This window comes from Podarcis gaigeae, assembly GCF_964106915.1.
Source record: "Podarcis gaigeae genome assembly, chromosome: 1".
NCBI classification, from domain to species: Eukaryota; Metazoa; Chordata; class Lepidosauria; order Squamata; family Lacertidae; genus Podarcis; species Podarcis gaigeae.
In genome coordinates, this window is record NC_139678.1 from 30,161,142 (window position 1) to 30,177,847 (window position 16,706).

Sequence of the window (16,706 nt, forward strand, 5' to 3'; positions counted from 1 at the left end):
CACTGCTCTGGTTCGCCAGAAGCAGCTTAGTCATGCTGGCCACATGACCTGGAAGCTGTACACTGGCTCCATCGGCCAATAAAGAGAGATGAGCACCGCAACCCCAGAGTCGGCCACGACTGGACCTAATGGTCAGGGGTCCCTTTAGCTTTTACCTTGGGTTACATACGCTTCAGGTTACAGACTCCTAGAAATAGTACCTCGGGTTAAGAACTTTGCTTCAGGATGAGAACAGAAATTGTGCTCCGGTGGCGTGGCAGCAACAGGAGGCCCCATTAGCTAAAGTGGTGCTTCAGGTTAAGAACAGTTGCAGGTTAAAAATGGACCTCCAGAACGAATTAAGTACTTAACCTGAGGTACCACTGTAGCCCTGGAAACTCCTCTCTGCCTCGCGCTAAAGGCGAGGTGGTGGTAGACTATCAAATGCATTTACAGCTGGCTTGAACCTAGGGCAGTTTTGGCAAAAGCGGAAGTGCTGTTCCTTTACACCAGGGGGTAGCAAACTTTTTCAACAGGGGGCTGGTCCACTGTCCCTCAGACCTTGTGGGGGGCCGGACTATATTTTTGGGGGGAGAAAATGAACAAATTTATATGCCCCACAAATATCCCAGAGATGCATTTTAAATAAAAGGACACATTCTACTCATGTAAAAACACCAGGCAGGCCACACAAATAACCCAGGTATCCATTTTAAATAAAAGGGCACATTCTACTCATGTGAAAACACCAGGCAGGCCACACAAATAACCCAGGTATCCATTTTAAATAAAAGGACACATTCTACTCATGTAAAAACACCAGGCAGGCCACACAAATAACCCAGGTATCCATTTTAAATAAAAGGGCACATTCTACTCATGTGAAAACACGCTGATTCCTGGACCGTCTGTGGGCCGGGTTTAGAAGGCAATTGGGTCAGATCCGGGCCCCGGGCCTTAGTTTGCGTACCCATGCTTTACACCATCTGAAGAGTCCTCAACATAAGACAATAAAGTCTAAAATTACCTAACTGCACCATTTCCCCCCACATAACCTGAAAATTTGAAATAATAGATCCATCCATCTCTCTCTCTCTCTCTCTCTCTCTCTCTCTCTCTCTCTCTCTCTCCTCCCTCCCTCCCTCCCTCCCTCCTTTCAGGTGTAGTTCATGCATATGTAAAAGATTAATTGCAAGAGCTGTAGAGCTCTATGACATCATGCACTCTGTGGCAGTTATTTTCAGTCGGTATAGTTATGGCAGTTAGTAGAACAGTCTTAATAGAGCAGCAGATGTGTTGTGCTGCTGTCTGCCTCATAGTTTGTCTATGTGGGACACATTAGCAATTTAAGAAACATTCACCTGCATTGTATATATTTTAATCTGCAACTGCAAATACACTAAGAAAATATTGTTTGTTCTTTAAACTTTAAAAGAGAATGTGTTGCATAGTTTTTTATAGGAGGGGGGGAAAGAGAACTAATTAAAGGATCAAACGACCCAGACCTGTCTTCTTCATCTTCTGCAAATGGGAATGAGAGTCCAATTCCCACAGTTCAGACAGTTTTGAAGTAATTCAGCAAACTCTATGAAACTGAATGAGTTATCTCCTTCACCAATAGACTTCTGACAACAGCACCTAATATAGTCACTAGGCTTCAGTTCATCTTCTCAGCTAGGAAGTTGCCGCCGCCCACGACACAAGATCAGTTTCAGAGATGCTGTTGCCATAACAACCAGGCTTTTTGGATTCTCTCTCTCTCTCTCTCTCTCTCTCTCTCTGCTGAATGGTTAGAAGAAAAGCAATACCACATCTGGAGCTGCAGTAACTCTTCCCCTACCCTCATCTTCAGACTGAAACAGCAAAGCAGATGCAATTATCTTGCAAGCTTTGAATGAAATGTACCAAATAGCAGAGAGCAACAATCACCATCTCAGGCTCAGGCAATATAGAAATGCTTTATTGTACAGTCTGGGATCAACCTCACAGCTCTCTGATGGGGTGCATTGCTAGTGGAAACTGATATTCTTCTGTTCAGCTACTGTGTATCCATCATATGCAGCAATTAAAAAATATTGCATGTAGATGGAACAAATTTTCATAGCCTCCAGTTGTCGAGCAGTGTTGAACAAATCCCACAGATTCAATTGTACAGGTATCAGAGGAAAATAATGTTCTATTTTTAACACACCACTCCCCATTCATTTTCCATAATCAGGATTTTAGAGTACAGCTCCAGATCCTCTTTCAGGTAAACTTTGTTTTACATCAATTTTTTTTTTTTGGGGGGGGGGGGAGAATTGGAAATCTTCACTTCAGAGTAAGATAAAGATCAGTACCTAATTTCCAAGGCAGTAGTTGACATGAGTGTGTTGTTTTGATCCCACTGAGTTAGAAAATGAGGGCAGACATCTCACGTGCATTCTAAAATGTGTTACTTATCACTTGTGAATCTTCTCTTGCTTCAGTATATGAACATTTCCCCGGTTCACAAGTTATTCTTTCCCAGGATAAAATGTTGCCAATGCCATGCACTGCACTAGAATCAGGTCTGTGTTAATGGAACCTGCTTAGTCTTGCCATGGTCTGAAGACGATTGGCTTGTGGTAGCACAGAGGTGAGCTTTTTCACAAGTGCTGTGGAATGTCTTCACTGCTGAGATGCAAGAGGCCCTTCCCACAGGTGATACAATAAATGCAAGACAGCTGAAAATTTTGATTGTAAATCCACTTTCCTGTATGGTCACTGACAGGATTTAAAGACTGGATACAAGTGCATTTTAAACTGCATTTCTGCCTTTCACACAATGGTAGAGAGAGAGAGACAGCACCGACAGCACTTTCGGAGACACACATGAAATGGGAGGTCATAAGAACAGAGGAGGAGTCATGGGAAAACAAGGAAAACATACCTAGAGACATCACCTTGCCAACAAAGGCCCGTATAGTTAAAGCTATGGTTTTCCCAGCTGTCATGTATGGAAGTGAGAGCTGGACCATAAAGAAGGCTGATCACTGAAGAATCGATGCTTTTGAATTATGGTGCTGGAGGAGACTCTTGAGAGTCCCATGGACTGCAAGAAGATCAAACCTCTCCATTCTTAAGGAAATCAGCCCTGAGTGCTCACTGGAAGGACAGATCCTGAAGCTGAGGCTCCAATACTTTGGCCACCTCATGAGAAGAAAAGACTCCTGGAAAAGACCCTGATGTTGGGAAAGATGGAGAAGGGGACAACAGAGGACGAGATGGTTGGACAGTGTTCTTGAAGCTACAAACGTGAGTCTCACCAAACTGCGGGAGGCAGTGGAAGACAGGAGTGCCTGGCATGCTCTGGTCCATGGGGTCACGAAGAGCCGGACACGACTAAACGACTAAACAACAATGGTGAATATTAAAAGACACATACTTGGTGAGCTTTTCTCTGTATCCAGAAAAAAGGAAGGCCAATGAGAAGCAAAAGCCAAGAATCACAAGATGCCCCCCCCCCCCCCCATTCTGGCAGTTGGAATACATTTAGCACTCAAATGTGAATGTAAGGCATTTTTGTGATGGTCTCACCCCCTCCTGGCCCGGCCCTTACATGGATTCCTCCTTATGGCAAATGTGTCTTGCATTCTCAAAAGAGAGAGGCTTTGGCTATTTTGTTCCTCGGTTTCCATCTCAAGCAAGCAGATGTGCTAAAAGAGAAGCTGACGGCACATGGCAACAATAGAAGGAGACAGAGGGATCAGGCTCTGTGCCGCAGTCCGCTTGCTTAAGCGGGAGGGATGTGGGGAAGAGCACATTCCAGACCTTCCCAGCCAAGTCAAATTGGCTTGAAAAAGACTGCCATTCCTAAGGATCTTTTAGATTAAACAGTGGCCCGAGCCAACCAGATTCCACAAAAAAATAAAAAATAAATAAAAATTACTGTAACAACTGGTGTTCAGTTACAGCTGTTCACTTGTATATTTTTATTCCCCTCATCATTGTTTGATTTCTCTATTTTTAGAGTCCTAAAAATGTGACTCTTGAGCTCATTGCCTGGTTTTCCCAACTCCTCCACAGATATTTTTTCAGCTCCTATTAGCTGATTTCAAAATGTATGATTAAAACCTTATGATAAAGATGTTGGAATTAATGTCAAGTCAGAAAACTGCAGTTACACATCTAAAAGGCAGACCAAGCATGCTTCCACACTCAGGTCATAAGGATATGATTTTGTCTGTGTGGAAATTGGGCACATTTCCATCTTGTTGCTGTTCCACTGCTGCTTGCCAGCCACAGCCGTAGGTGGAGCTTTGTGGAATGTATTTGGACAATGTTTTCCTCTCCTTCCCCTCAGACGCTCCTCCTCTGCTCTCCACAGCCTTTTTCCAATATGGGGGTGTGAGCGTGTGTGTGGCCCCCCCTTAAAGAAAACAAGAAAGTGTGCAGGCCAGATTTTCCTATGTATGGTTCCCAAACGCTGACCATCCTTGCTGCCTACCCATAAATAGACTGCAAATACCGTAATGTTAGTCAATAGGCTAGGATTAGTCAAGTTTTAGAGCCACAGTGCTACATTTTGCTCCAGCATGAACAAGCTGATAGTCTAACCTCCCTGAAAACAAATGAGGAGGAATGCTCAATAAGCAGGTTGTCTGGAAGTGGCCTATATTTCCATCTCATTTCCTTTGCAAGAAACAGCAAAAGAAATCACACGGGGAAGGGAGACTTTTCCCTCCCTGACACAGTCAGAGCCAACATTTTCCCTTTGTGTGGCTTTCATGTTTAGGAAAAAAACTTCTGATTGGTGTCAGTAAGACATTTGCCCCTCCCCAAGCATTGCAGCTGTCCACAGACAGTGCGTTTAGCTTTGACTGCAGTAGGAAGAAAAGAGACAAGCCTTTTCTGCCACTGCCTCCCTTCCCTGTAAAGTTATGTGCCTAAAATGAAGGATATGTAGCTACATGCTACACTGTAAGTGTAACATATAGTTTGACCCTCTTTGTTACTTATTGTGGATGAAGACAGAACAAAGGCTTCCTCTTAAGGAAGAACAAATTAAGATACCTGCAAGCATCAGATAACTGTTGGAAACCCTTGTTTTATAGTACACATTCTTCATATCCAAGGCTGAGTGGCTGTAATCAACTCCCACTTGTTGGAGAAGCGGCAGAAGAAACGACCGCTTGTTCTTCCAGTCATGCTTACCTCGAGGGCCATCCAAGTGTGGTCTCACGCAAGGCTGCAATGGAAAACTGGCAGGAGCACAGAGGTCGCACTTCATTTGTGTGAGGGGTGCTTACCAGCATGCGGGCTGCTACCCTTTTCCTTCTAGATAAAAACACTTGCCTAACAAGTAATGTCTCAGTCACAACAGATTCCACCTCCACTCGAGTGAGAATAAGGAGCAGCAGAAGTCTTGGGCACAGATTCCTTCCAAAGAAAAGAAATCCCCCAATGGGTAGATAAGCTTAATAAATTCATTTAGCTGTGTGAGAGGTGAGAGTGAAGACAAAAGAAAAAGGCATTTGAACACTAATGGAATTCATTTTGTTTTTATACAATGACAATATAAGAGAGGACATTCATATGGACCTTTTTCTCTCTTTTTTTGCTGGTAAAGGTATTCAATTACTATGTCCTAGGATTCCTGAGCTATAGATTTTTGTGCTACCCATCTACCCTTGCTACATAAGTGGCTACAAGGCTGCCAACAGGATTTCCTCGGTCTGATATATGTGTATTAGGCCCTCTGCCTCACCCACAACCAAGGGCAAAAATGTGCATAAAATTTGCATGCATATGCAGAAGTATGCAAATTTGTATCTTTTTTTGTTGTAGTAGAGGGTCCAAAAATTAAATCAGGGCCCACACACCAGTGATGCATTGTCCACAAGACAGAATGCCAACAAGTGAAGCTTTTCCCATTATTGTATTTCCAGGTCTTAACCTGTTGAGCTTCTTCCTGCCCAACAGCTATTAAGGACACCAGAACTTTTATGAGTTGTGAGTTTATTACATTACTGGAGGTTTTTCATAATTTGATCTTAAGCTGGCAATATTATGCATGAGACCAGGTATTACATATCAGATTGTGGTGCAGAAGGGAATGGTCAAAGGGATTCAAGATTTATTGCAACCAAGGTCCCGATTCCTCTGCAAGGCAAGGCAGTGCATTCTAAGAGAAGGTCTTTATAAAGTACTAGAGCAATGCTAGTGTATATCCTAGAAGCAACTTGTACCAAAATTTAGATTGTGAGCTCCTCATCCACACTGATGATATTCTCATTGGTTTAACTGAACATGCCATTAATAACTTTAAGAACCATAGTCCAGGACTGAGCCGTTCTGTAGCAATGCTGTCACATTGAACCAAATCTGCTTTAAGTGCTTGGCAATGCCTGCTGTAGTTGTTATGAAGCTGACGATGATGTTGAACTTATATGCCACTTTTCTACAAAGCATATGAGGTGAATTACTGCTGTAAATGCAACACAATCTCAGCTCAGAGGTACTGTACTGAATAGGGAGCTACTGTACTGTTGCTAGGGAGAATTCTTTGGCTGAGCCAGGTTGCCTGGCTGAAAGAGAGTAGACTCAATTTTCCAAGGGCCTTTGCCTCAGCTGTGCTGTAGTCCAACCATCACCACCAGGGCCACTCTGAGACCTTTTGGTCCCTGAGGCCAGCTGTGCTACCAGTGCTCCTAACCAACAGATCCAGGCCCATGTCCTGGTCATGCCACCCAAATCAGCTGCCTCAGGTTGCCTCATTGGTGTGCCAGACATGATAAGGCAGCAAGCTAACTTAGGGTCTGCAGGGCAGAACACATGGCACTGCTTTCTAGCTGCTTTCCAGCCCTCAGAATTTGCCGCCTGAGGCAGCTGCCTCAAGCTACCTCATAACAGGACCAGACCCTGCTCCCTCCCTCCCTCCCTCTCTCTCATACATACTCCATTAGCACCATTCCAGCTTCTACTGAATAAAGAAAGAATAACCCGGCAGCCCTCATTTGGAGCCTCTGAGCCAAGGGGATTCATCAGTCAGGCTGGTTTCTTCTGAACCCAAAATAGGCTTTATTAATAGTCCAGGCAGGGATTTTTTTTATCAGCTGGTGGCTGCCCTGAGCCAGGAGCAGAGTCAAGTTACTGCGTCCATCTGGGAAACTCGACTACTCCAAGAGTAGGAGTGAGCTGCTGACTCAGGAGGTTTTCTGGTATTTCATGGGAGGCCCACAGACCCTCCAGAGCAAAGCGAACTATGGAATTGACTCCCTTTCTTTCTGGCTCCATGCCTGACACTCAAAGTGGAGTGAGGCCATTTGAGCTGGTCTGATTCCTCGTCACCAAGCCACTTCCACATGTGCAGGCAAAGAAAAAACTCTTTGAGAAGCACAACAGGGCAGACCTCCTTTTAAGGACTTCTCTGATCTATATCTTCTTTAGTCTGTGACATGTCTCCTCATGGTTCCATTATTCAAGGAGCAGTTTTCAAACTGTGCAGGGCCAGCCCAAAGCCATCTTCCTGCGTGGGATGGAAGACAAAATGGCGCCTTTCCCTCACCTAAGTCCGGCCAAATGTTTATTGCAGCAATTTCCCTATCACTTGTTAGACCTGATGAATTTCAGCCTACCGCCTCTGTAACAAGGCAGACTTCTCCCCCACGAGGGACATAAAAGGTAAAGGTAAAGGGACCCCTGACCATTAGGTCCAGTCGTGACCCACTCTGGGGCTGCGGTGCCCATCTCGCTTTATCGGCCAAGGGAGGCGGCGTACAGCTTCCGGGTCATGTGGCCAGCATGACTAAGCTGCTTCTGGCGAACCAGAGCAGCGCACGGAAACGCCGTTTACCTTCCCGCCAGAGTGGTACCTATTTATCTATTTGCACTTTCGAACTGCTAGGTTGGCAGGAGCAGGGACCGAGCAATAGGAGCTCACCCCGTCGCGGGGATTCGAACGGCTGACCTTCTGATCGGCAAGTCCTAGGCTCTGTGGTTTAACCCACAGCGCCACCCATGTCCCTGAGAAGGCTGCAATTTCCATTCTGACCTGTCTTTATCACTGATTGTAAAGGTTTTTTAAAGTGGAAAATGCTTTTAAAAATAAACAACCCTGCTCTAAACTTAAGCATGGCACACCATTCTTTAAAAGCGCATTAGACAAAATCATGGAGGAGAGGGTCATTGATGGCTACTAGCCATGTTGGCTATGCTCTGCCTCCATGTTGGGAGACCGCAATGTGCTGAATACCAGCTGCTGGAAACCACAGGAGGGGAGAGGCTTCTTGAGCTTGAATTCTTTAATGGTTTCCCACAGACATCTAGTTGGCCACCGTGATAACAGGATGCTGGACTCGATGGACCATTGGCCTGATCCAGCAGGATCTTCTTATGTTCTCTTGTGAGGATTTTATTTCCAGCTCTCCTGTAGAGCTGCCTGGCTCTGGAGAGTGAGATTTCTGCCATGGATGTGCTCCTCCAGAAGAGAAGTAATGCAAAACACAAGTTCCTCAAACATGGGATTTAGTGGAGAATGCAAATATTTTCTATGCTGTCCATGTTTAGCAGGAGACATTTTCAGAAATAAAACTCATAATATTTCCAGGAAATGACTTTTAAATAGAGCTGAGCTAAACCTAGCCAACAAATGCTCACATTCGTTTTTTGCCATTGCTAAGAAGGGAACAATGGTTTTGAGATTTGTTCAGAGCTAGATTGGAAATGTTGCTCTGCAACATTTGGGATGATGTCGCTGACATTGTCATGTAATATACATAGGCAATTATTCTGCAGTATGCTCTCAGCATGGCTGATGCAGTTTCAATTCATGAGATTTATGACCTAGTGTACTGATCCTTTGATGTGCTGATCCACCTACTCGATCATATAATCTGACACCACACATTTCCCACATGCGAGGATGCTCCTTTCCCTTTACCAAAATGATCAGGGGGCCCTACCATCTTTTACCACAACATTTGTGGTCATTTAATTTAGAAAGGAGAGAAAGGGGGGAAGGGGAGACATGAACAAGATCTATAAAAGGATACATTCATTCCAGAGATGCCAGAGAAGGAAGCAGGAAGAGAGTGCCAGGGAGAGGGTCCAGTGATGAAGATGATTAAATTTATGACGCACCTTTCAGGTGTCAATCTCAGCCTTGAAAAGCACATAGAGCTGAAGTGTGAAAGAGCAAAACCCTCCTCTCTCAGCTTTATGCGTTTTTCAAGTGAAGGGAATTTTTGCCACGTGATAGCATAGTTGGCAGGGAGTGTAGAAGGGGCAGAAAGCCTTTCTGGGCACCATGGGAAGTCCCAGAGGGCCTGATGGTACCCACAGTCACCATTCTGGCAACCACAGCCCTGGAAGGATCAGCACAGCGTCAGACCCTCCAAGTGTCCCTATCTTCCAGGGACGTCCCTGATTTAGAGAAGCTGTCCTGGTTTCTGATTTGATCCCGGAATGTCCCACTTTTCCTTAGGATGTCCCTATTTTCATTGGATAAATGTTGGAGGGGACGTCTCTAGTTTCATCTGAGAAATGTTGGAGGCTATGTGGCTGCATTCATAGAATATAGTAGACATTAGTATGTTGCCACCTACAAGGTGTCAATGAAGTGGATCAGAAACACGGCCTTCGTTTAAGCGATCTAGAAAGTTAAAATGTAGAGGGAAAAGGAATCACAACAAATGATATGTGTTGAAGGATGTATTGCTGTGCTTGTTACTATGTTCTTATCTCAGCACCGGAGCTACACATTCAAAATAGTGTCTTGCCTCTGATAACAGAGGAAATTTATGGCCATCATGACTAGCAGCTATTAATAGCATAATCCCCTAATCACCTTTTATAATTGTCCAAGTTGGTGGCCCTCACTATGATCCTAAGCTAAATGGGCACAATTTGACTTGGTCTAAGGATCTCTCCATACCAGTGGTTGTATTCTGCAACATGCCATTGAAGCAATAACAGTGCATTGGTAGTGATCTTATATTGGGCCATCCACATGTCATTCTGCTTTATTCGTTCTGTGATGCTCCCCCACATTTTTGCTGTCTGATGGGGCACTCTTGAGCCATGGTGCAACGAAAGCACGACACTAGCCCACTCCCAGAAACTTTGTGGTGACAGGATTCCAGTAGGAAGTTATGGGACATGGACCAATTGGAAACAAAGCAGCATGTTTGCCTCAAATCCTTTGTATCATGAGCACAAATCATAAATACACCAAAAAAAAAGGTGTCTGCAGGAGCCCCTAGAGAGGCTCAGAAAACAAGAAGTATCCCTCCTTCCTGTTTTTGAACTCTAAGACCCTCATGATCTCTTCCAACTCTACAGTTCTATGATGCTCATGAGGTGCCTGGTTTAGAACGACTTTCCTCCCCATTGCTGGATATCTGGAGGTGCCCCAAAGCCACTCCCTAAATATATTCCCCTTCTTTTAAGCACAAGCCCCTCTAAGCTATATGCATGATAAAATTATCAACAAAACAGCTAAAATCCACAAAACCTTTTCTTTTAGAAATGCATAAAATAATCATCAATGGGATTCAGATAAATTCATGGTTTGGTTGGAAAACTGCATTGCAAAATTTGGGTAAGTGTGAATTTTGAACAACCATAGAATCATAGAATGGTATAGAGTTGGGAGGGACCACGGGCATCATCTAGTCCAACCCCCTGCAATGCAGGAATCTTTTGCCCAATGTGGGGCTTGAACCCACAATCCTGAGATTAAGAGACTCGTGTTCTACCAACTGACACATCCCTCTTCAGTTGCCAAACACAATACTCCCCCACACACACATTAGGGGACATTGCTTGCTTGCAAAACGTGTACATTTGTTAAAACTGCATCCAAAAATGTGTTTATTAGGAGATATTCACACTAAATCCACACTAAAACGTGGGTTAATTTTCATCCGTTTTAAAAATAAATGGCTGTGTTTTGGTGCTCATATTGTTTCAGAAGGTGTGGGTTTGAGAGAATCCCCTTTAACCGTGAACTGAATCAATTTCTTCCCTGTTCCTCCTCAGAGCCTGTGATAAGCAGCAGGCCTTTGGGGGAAGATGGGAAAAGTTCACTACAGCTTAAAGGAGGGAATGAAAAGCCAGGCTGGAAGGGGCACAAGTATGTTCTTCTCAATGGAAAAAGGACACAGTAGGTTCAAGAATCTGAGCCATGGCTCCATTTCAACTTGTCTCCAGCCCTCCCAGAGAGAGGTTTACTTCTCTACAGCACAGTAAAAACAATGCATCTTAAGCTTTAGGGACATGGCTCCCCATGATCCCTTTGGGGACTGTGGGCAGGTGAGAGTGGGTGGGTATCCCTGCTTGGCACCAGACAGTGATACATTAAGGTCAAAGACAGCTTTGCAGATTGCTGGCAGGATGGTGATGGAGAGAGTCATGCTCCTTCTTTGGCTCACAAGCTGTTTGTCTGCCAGGACTTCCAGAGGCTTAAGAAAACTTTCCAAGAGCAGAGTTCGTCTGAGGAATGTGTATGCAGGGCTGGGAGAGAGAGGGATACACAGACAGACAGACACACTCCAAAATTTGGCCATTCAACTCTACTCCTGGCTTAAGGCTGCCAATGATATGTGTGAGAACAGAGCGCTCTCTGGTGGCTGTAAAGAGACACATGAACCCAAACAAACATTGGCTATGGGATTGCAGAGTGTTGCATGGACATCCCATAGAAGGCATGGCCCTTCTAAGGCTATTGATTTTTGACCAACGCAGAGTTTACATTGTAAGTTTGGGTGCAACTCAGCTTGCAGAAAGCCATTCGCATGGAGTTAAAAGAGACAGAATAAAGGACTTCCAGATTTGTATACTATGCCTGTACCGTGCACCTCTATGGTGACCTCTCTATCCTGTGAACTTTAGACTGATACACCTTAGGTTGCATCCTGTGAATAGTGAGCTATCCAGGTGCTCAAGAATTGAAGGGGTGTTGGAAGATTGGGTGCAGCTCAATTTGCTTTTGTGTAACCTGGGTTGCATCCAAATTTTCAACTCATTATGACTTCAATATTAAGCCCGCTCCCCCTCTCCCAGTGCTCACCTGCTGCCTCCCATATTGCTTCACATACAGCCAGATGAAAAGTTCTGGTGAGTTGGAAACTTTACTCACTATTCCGTGACATTTTGGACACACTAAAAATGCTGAAAGCTGTCCAGATAAAAGTGGCACTCTAAACCTTTGCTATGTGTTTTAACCTGCCTCTTCCTCCACTTGGCTTATTTGGCATGCAGCGGATCAGAAAATAGTGCATTGGCAGATGACATTATAGTCCTTCATCTGTTCTGAAAAAAGTGGTGGCGCTTTGTTCCTGCCTGTCCTGGCTTCTGCCCAACACACACAGACAGAGGCTCTTACCTGTAAGTAAGGAAGAGATCCTTGTCCAGGAAAGCGAAGGTACAGGCTCGGCAGCAGACACAGTGCCGAGGAGTCACGGATCAAGAGTTCAGGGGCAGGGCAGGCAGCTTAGAATTGAACAAAAGTTATGAGGCTGTCCCAACAAGTTTTGCCACCCTTTCGACCAGCTTTGAAAGATGAGGTGTGGCCTTAAGGGAATGTCTAGATTGAAAGTGCATGCTCCATCTGCAAAGGCATTCCATTGTTCAGACTCCTGTTGAGGCTCCCCTGCTCATAGCTGATCAAAGCCCTCCTCAGCCTCCAATGAGGTTCTCTGTTCCAGAGGAAGGTCAGAGGGGGGAGCCAGTATCCCTGCTTCCCCTTCCAAAGTGATAAAAGTCAGGCTGGAAAGCGGAGAGCCTCGCTCCTCCAACCCAAGTTCCCACCACTTCCATTTCTTCCTCCTCTCGCATTGGAGCCTGCCATCACAAGCTCAATCACATCAGGGCTCACGACACAGCCTGCCTCTGCTCCACCCCACCCTGCTTCCCAGAGCTCTACAGGAAACTGTTTAGGATTAGGCTGGGGCAGGGGAAGGTGGAGACAGTAGAGCTGGGTGTCAGCGGCAGCTCCTACAGGTCCTTTCAATTCTTTTGCAAGCACTCACTAAGGGCTCAAGCTTCTGTGAGTGCTTAAGTCCATTTTCCATTTTACACATAAAATTATTGCCCCAATGGAAACCACAATAGTATGTCAGTCTCTTGGTAGCTGGGGGTTCTGGTTTCTGGGAGAGGGACAGCATTGCAGGGCAAATGGAATGACACTTGGCATGAAAATCTGCCAACAGGGAGGTCTCCTACCACCAGGAATAAGTGCACAGCTGTTTTCTAGGTCATGCTCCCCGCAACTCAAAGAACAAATATGTAATCAAAAACTACCAGCAGAAATTTTTCCAAGGCACTAGTTCCAGGTACATGACTTTCAGAAAGCTTTTCCTTGTTCAGGATATTCCTTGACTTACAAAATCACGGAGAAGCTTTAGGACTGTAGCCAGAAGAGGAATGAGTCATCTGTAATAGAAGAACTCGTCTGATTTATACACTATCAGAGATATCCGTTATGGCTTTGACCTTTCCTGCTGTCTTGCGAAGAACATTAGCATCAATCGCATGGCCCAGATAATCTGCAGTGCTGGAAGCGGTCACATTTGTCCTTGCAAACTTTCCTTCTTTGGGCTCTCTGAGGCAGGGCTGGAGAAACTCTGGGCGGTGGGCCGAGTCAGGCCTCCCCATTCCCGCCTTGGACTCCTCCGAGCAAAGTGCAGGCTATAAATCAAAGAAATGAGGAAATATTTGGCTTGCTAGGACATCTGAGCAAAGCCACACAACTTACCCTACACCTGACGTCTGAATGGGGTGGGCACAGGTTGTGATTGAATCAGGAAGGCATTTGCAGTATGCTTTGAAGTCCTATTCCTCGACAGACTTGCAAGCACCAGCAATCAGCTGATCATCTGAAGAGAGTCTTTTTTTAAAATAAATATTTATTAAGGTTTTTGAATACAAATGCATAAATAATAAACAACATTATTTATATCATAACATAATTTCACCCCTTCTTTGGACTCCCTCACGTCTCCCACTCTCATTTACATCGTTAAAAAAGGTTTTTCCAAGTAATTACCATCTTGTTTACAATCTTATATCCGCTCATTTAAATAGGATCTAGCAGTTCTCCAAAAGATTTATATTTTCCTTAATCTCACTTATCGTCAAATTCGGATCTAATTCAGTGGTGGGCAATTATTTGTGATCTAGCATCCTTCTTAACATTCAACCAAATTACAATATTTTTGTAAATAAATCTTGAATTTCTTCCAGTCTTCTTCAACCCTCTCTTCTCCCAGGTCCCGGATTCTGCCAGTCATCTCGGCCAGTTGCATATAGTCCATCAGCTGCATCTGCCGCTCTTCCAGTGTGGGTAGATCTTGAGTTTTCCAACTCTTAGCGATGAGTATCCTTGCTGCCGTTGTTGCATACATAAAGAATGTTCGGTCCTTCTTTAACACCTTCTGGCCGACAATGCCCAGAAGGAAGGCCTCTGGTTTCTTAGTAAAGGTATACTTGAACACCTTTTTCAACTCATTATATATCATTTCCCAGAAGGCCTTCACTTTAGGGCAGGTCCACCAGAGGTGAAAGAATGTTCCTTCATTTTCTTTACATTTCCAACATTTATTATCAGACAAATGGTATATTTTGGCAAGTTTAACTGGGGTCATGTACCATCTATATATCATTTTCATTACATTTTCCTTCAGAGCATTACATGCAGTGAAGTTCAGCCCGGTGGTCCACAACCTTTCCCAGTCCTCAAACATAATGTTATGCCCAATGTCCTGAGCCCACTTTATCATAGCCGATTTAACCATTTCGTCTTGTGTATTCCATTTTAACAGCAGGTTATACATTCTTGATAATACCTTAGTCTTTGGTTCTAACAATTCTGTTTCCAACTTCGATTTCTCCACCTGGAACCCTAACTTTTTATCATTTTTAAAGACTTCTTTAATCTGAGCGTAATGTAACCAGTCTCACACTTTATCCTTCATTTTCTCCAAACTCTGCAATTTCCAATTGTCTCCATCTTTTTCTAATATTTCCCAATATTTTGGCCATTTGGCCTCCATATTGGGTCTTTTTCGGGCCTTAGCTTCCAGAGGTGAAAGCCACCTCGGAGTTTTATTTTCCAATAAGTCTTTGTATTTTGTCCAGACATTAAATACTGCTTTCCTGACAATATGGTTCTTAAAGGCCTTATTGCTCTTAACCTTATCATACCATAAGTATGCATGCCAACCAAAAGCATTATTAAAACCTTCCAAGTCCAGTACATCAGTGTCTTCGAGAAGTAGCCAGTCTTTTAGCCAGCAGAAAGCTGCGGCTTCATAGTACAGCTTTAAGTCTGGCAGGGCAAAGCCCCCTCTTTCTTTCGCATCAGTTAATATCTTAAACTTAATTCTGGGCTTTTTGCCCTGCCAGACAAATTTAGAGATGTCTCTCTGCCACTTCCGGAAGCACTCCGTCTTGTCCACAATCTGTAATGTTTGGAACAAAAACAACATTTTTGGCAATACATTCATCTTAATAGCAGCAATTCGGCCTAACAAAGAAAGCTTCAATTTTGTCCAACTGTCCAAGTCTCTTTTAATTTCAGACCAACATTTTTCATAGTTGTCCTTAAACAGACTCAGATTTTTTTGCTGTAATGTTTACCCCTAGGTACTTTACTTTTTTAACCACAGTTAGTTCTGTTTCTCTCTGAAACCGTTCTGACTCTGTATCTGTCAAATTTTCCCCCAACACCTTGGTTTTCTGTTTATTTAATTTAAATCCCGCTACCCGACCAAAGTCTTGTATCAGTTGCAATACTCTTTTTGTACTAGATTCTGGCTCCTGCAAAGTCAAAACTAGGTCATCTGCAAAAGCTTTAAGTTTATATTGTTTCGCTCCGACCTGGATCCCTTCCACCAACCGGTCCCCTCTGATCATATTCAAGAGCACCTCCAGAACCGATATAAATAGCAGAGGGGAAATCGGGCAGCCTTGTCGTGTTCCTTTTTCAATTTTAAACTCTTCTGTAACCACATTGTTAACTATCAATTTAGCCTTTTGTTCTGAATATATTGCATCAATCCCATTCTCAAAACCCCGTCCCACTCCCATTTCTTTTAGATTTCCCTTCATAAATTTCCAAGAGATATTATCAAAGGCCTTCTCCGCATCTATAAAAATCAACACTGCTTTTGTATTTATGTCTGTTTGCAAAAGTTCCAAGATGTCAATAATGTTCCTTGTATTAGCAAACATGTGTCTACCTGGGAGAAAGCCTGCCTGGTCTTTATGGATTACTTTATTTAAAACTCTTTTAAGTCTGCTTGCCAAAACATCTGCAAATATTTTGTAATCCACATTTAAAAGGGAGATGGGACGATAGTTCTTGAGTTGTGTCTTTTCAGTTTCCGATTTTGGTATCAATGTGATGAAAGCTTCCTTCCACAATTCCGGCGCCCTCTTCCCCTCCATGATTTCATTGCTGACCTCCATCACTGGTTGAATCAGATAGTCTTTTAATGTCTTATAGTACTTGGAGGTCAGACCGTCTGGCCCTGGAGATTTGCCCAGTTGCATGTTCTGAATGGCTTTTTCAATCTCTTGACATGTTATTTTGCTGTTCAGGAGTGATCTATTTTCTTGTGACAATTTTTTAAGTCCATTTTTCTCCAAAAATTGTTTAATCTCAACCTCGTCCTGCGGCCCTTGAGTATATAATTTTTTAAAGTATTTCTGGAAGCACTTTCTGATCTCCGTGGGGTTCTGAATGTTTCTTCCTTCAATTTCCA

The 16,706-nt window shown here is 43.8% G+C and overlaps 1 long non-coding RNA gene across 1 annotated transcript; it reads left to right on the forward strand.

The window, feature by feature from the left end:
• The first annotated feature begins 1,237 nt into the window (after positions 1-1,237).
• LOC310845174 lies at positions 1,238-12,680 on the forward strand. The gene is made up of 3 exons (XR_014564544.1): positions 1,238-2,230; positions 5,889-5,952; positions 10,981-12,680. It is a non-coding gene; the product is annotated as an uncharacterized lncRNA (long non-coding RNA).
• Positions 12,681-16,706: the final 4,026 nt, after the last annotated feature.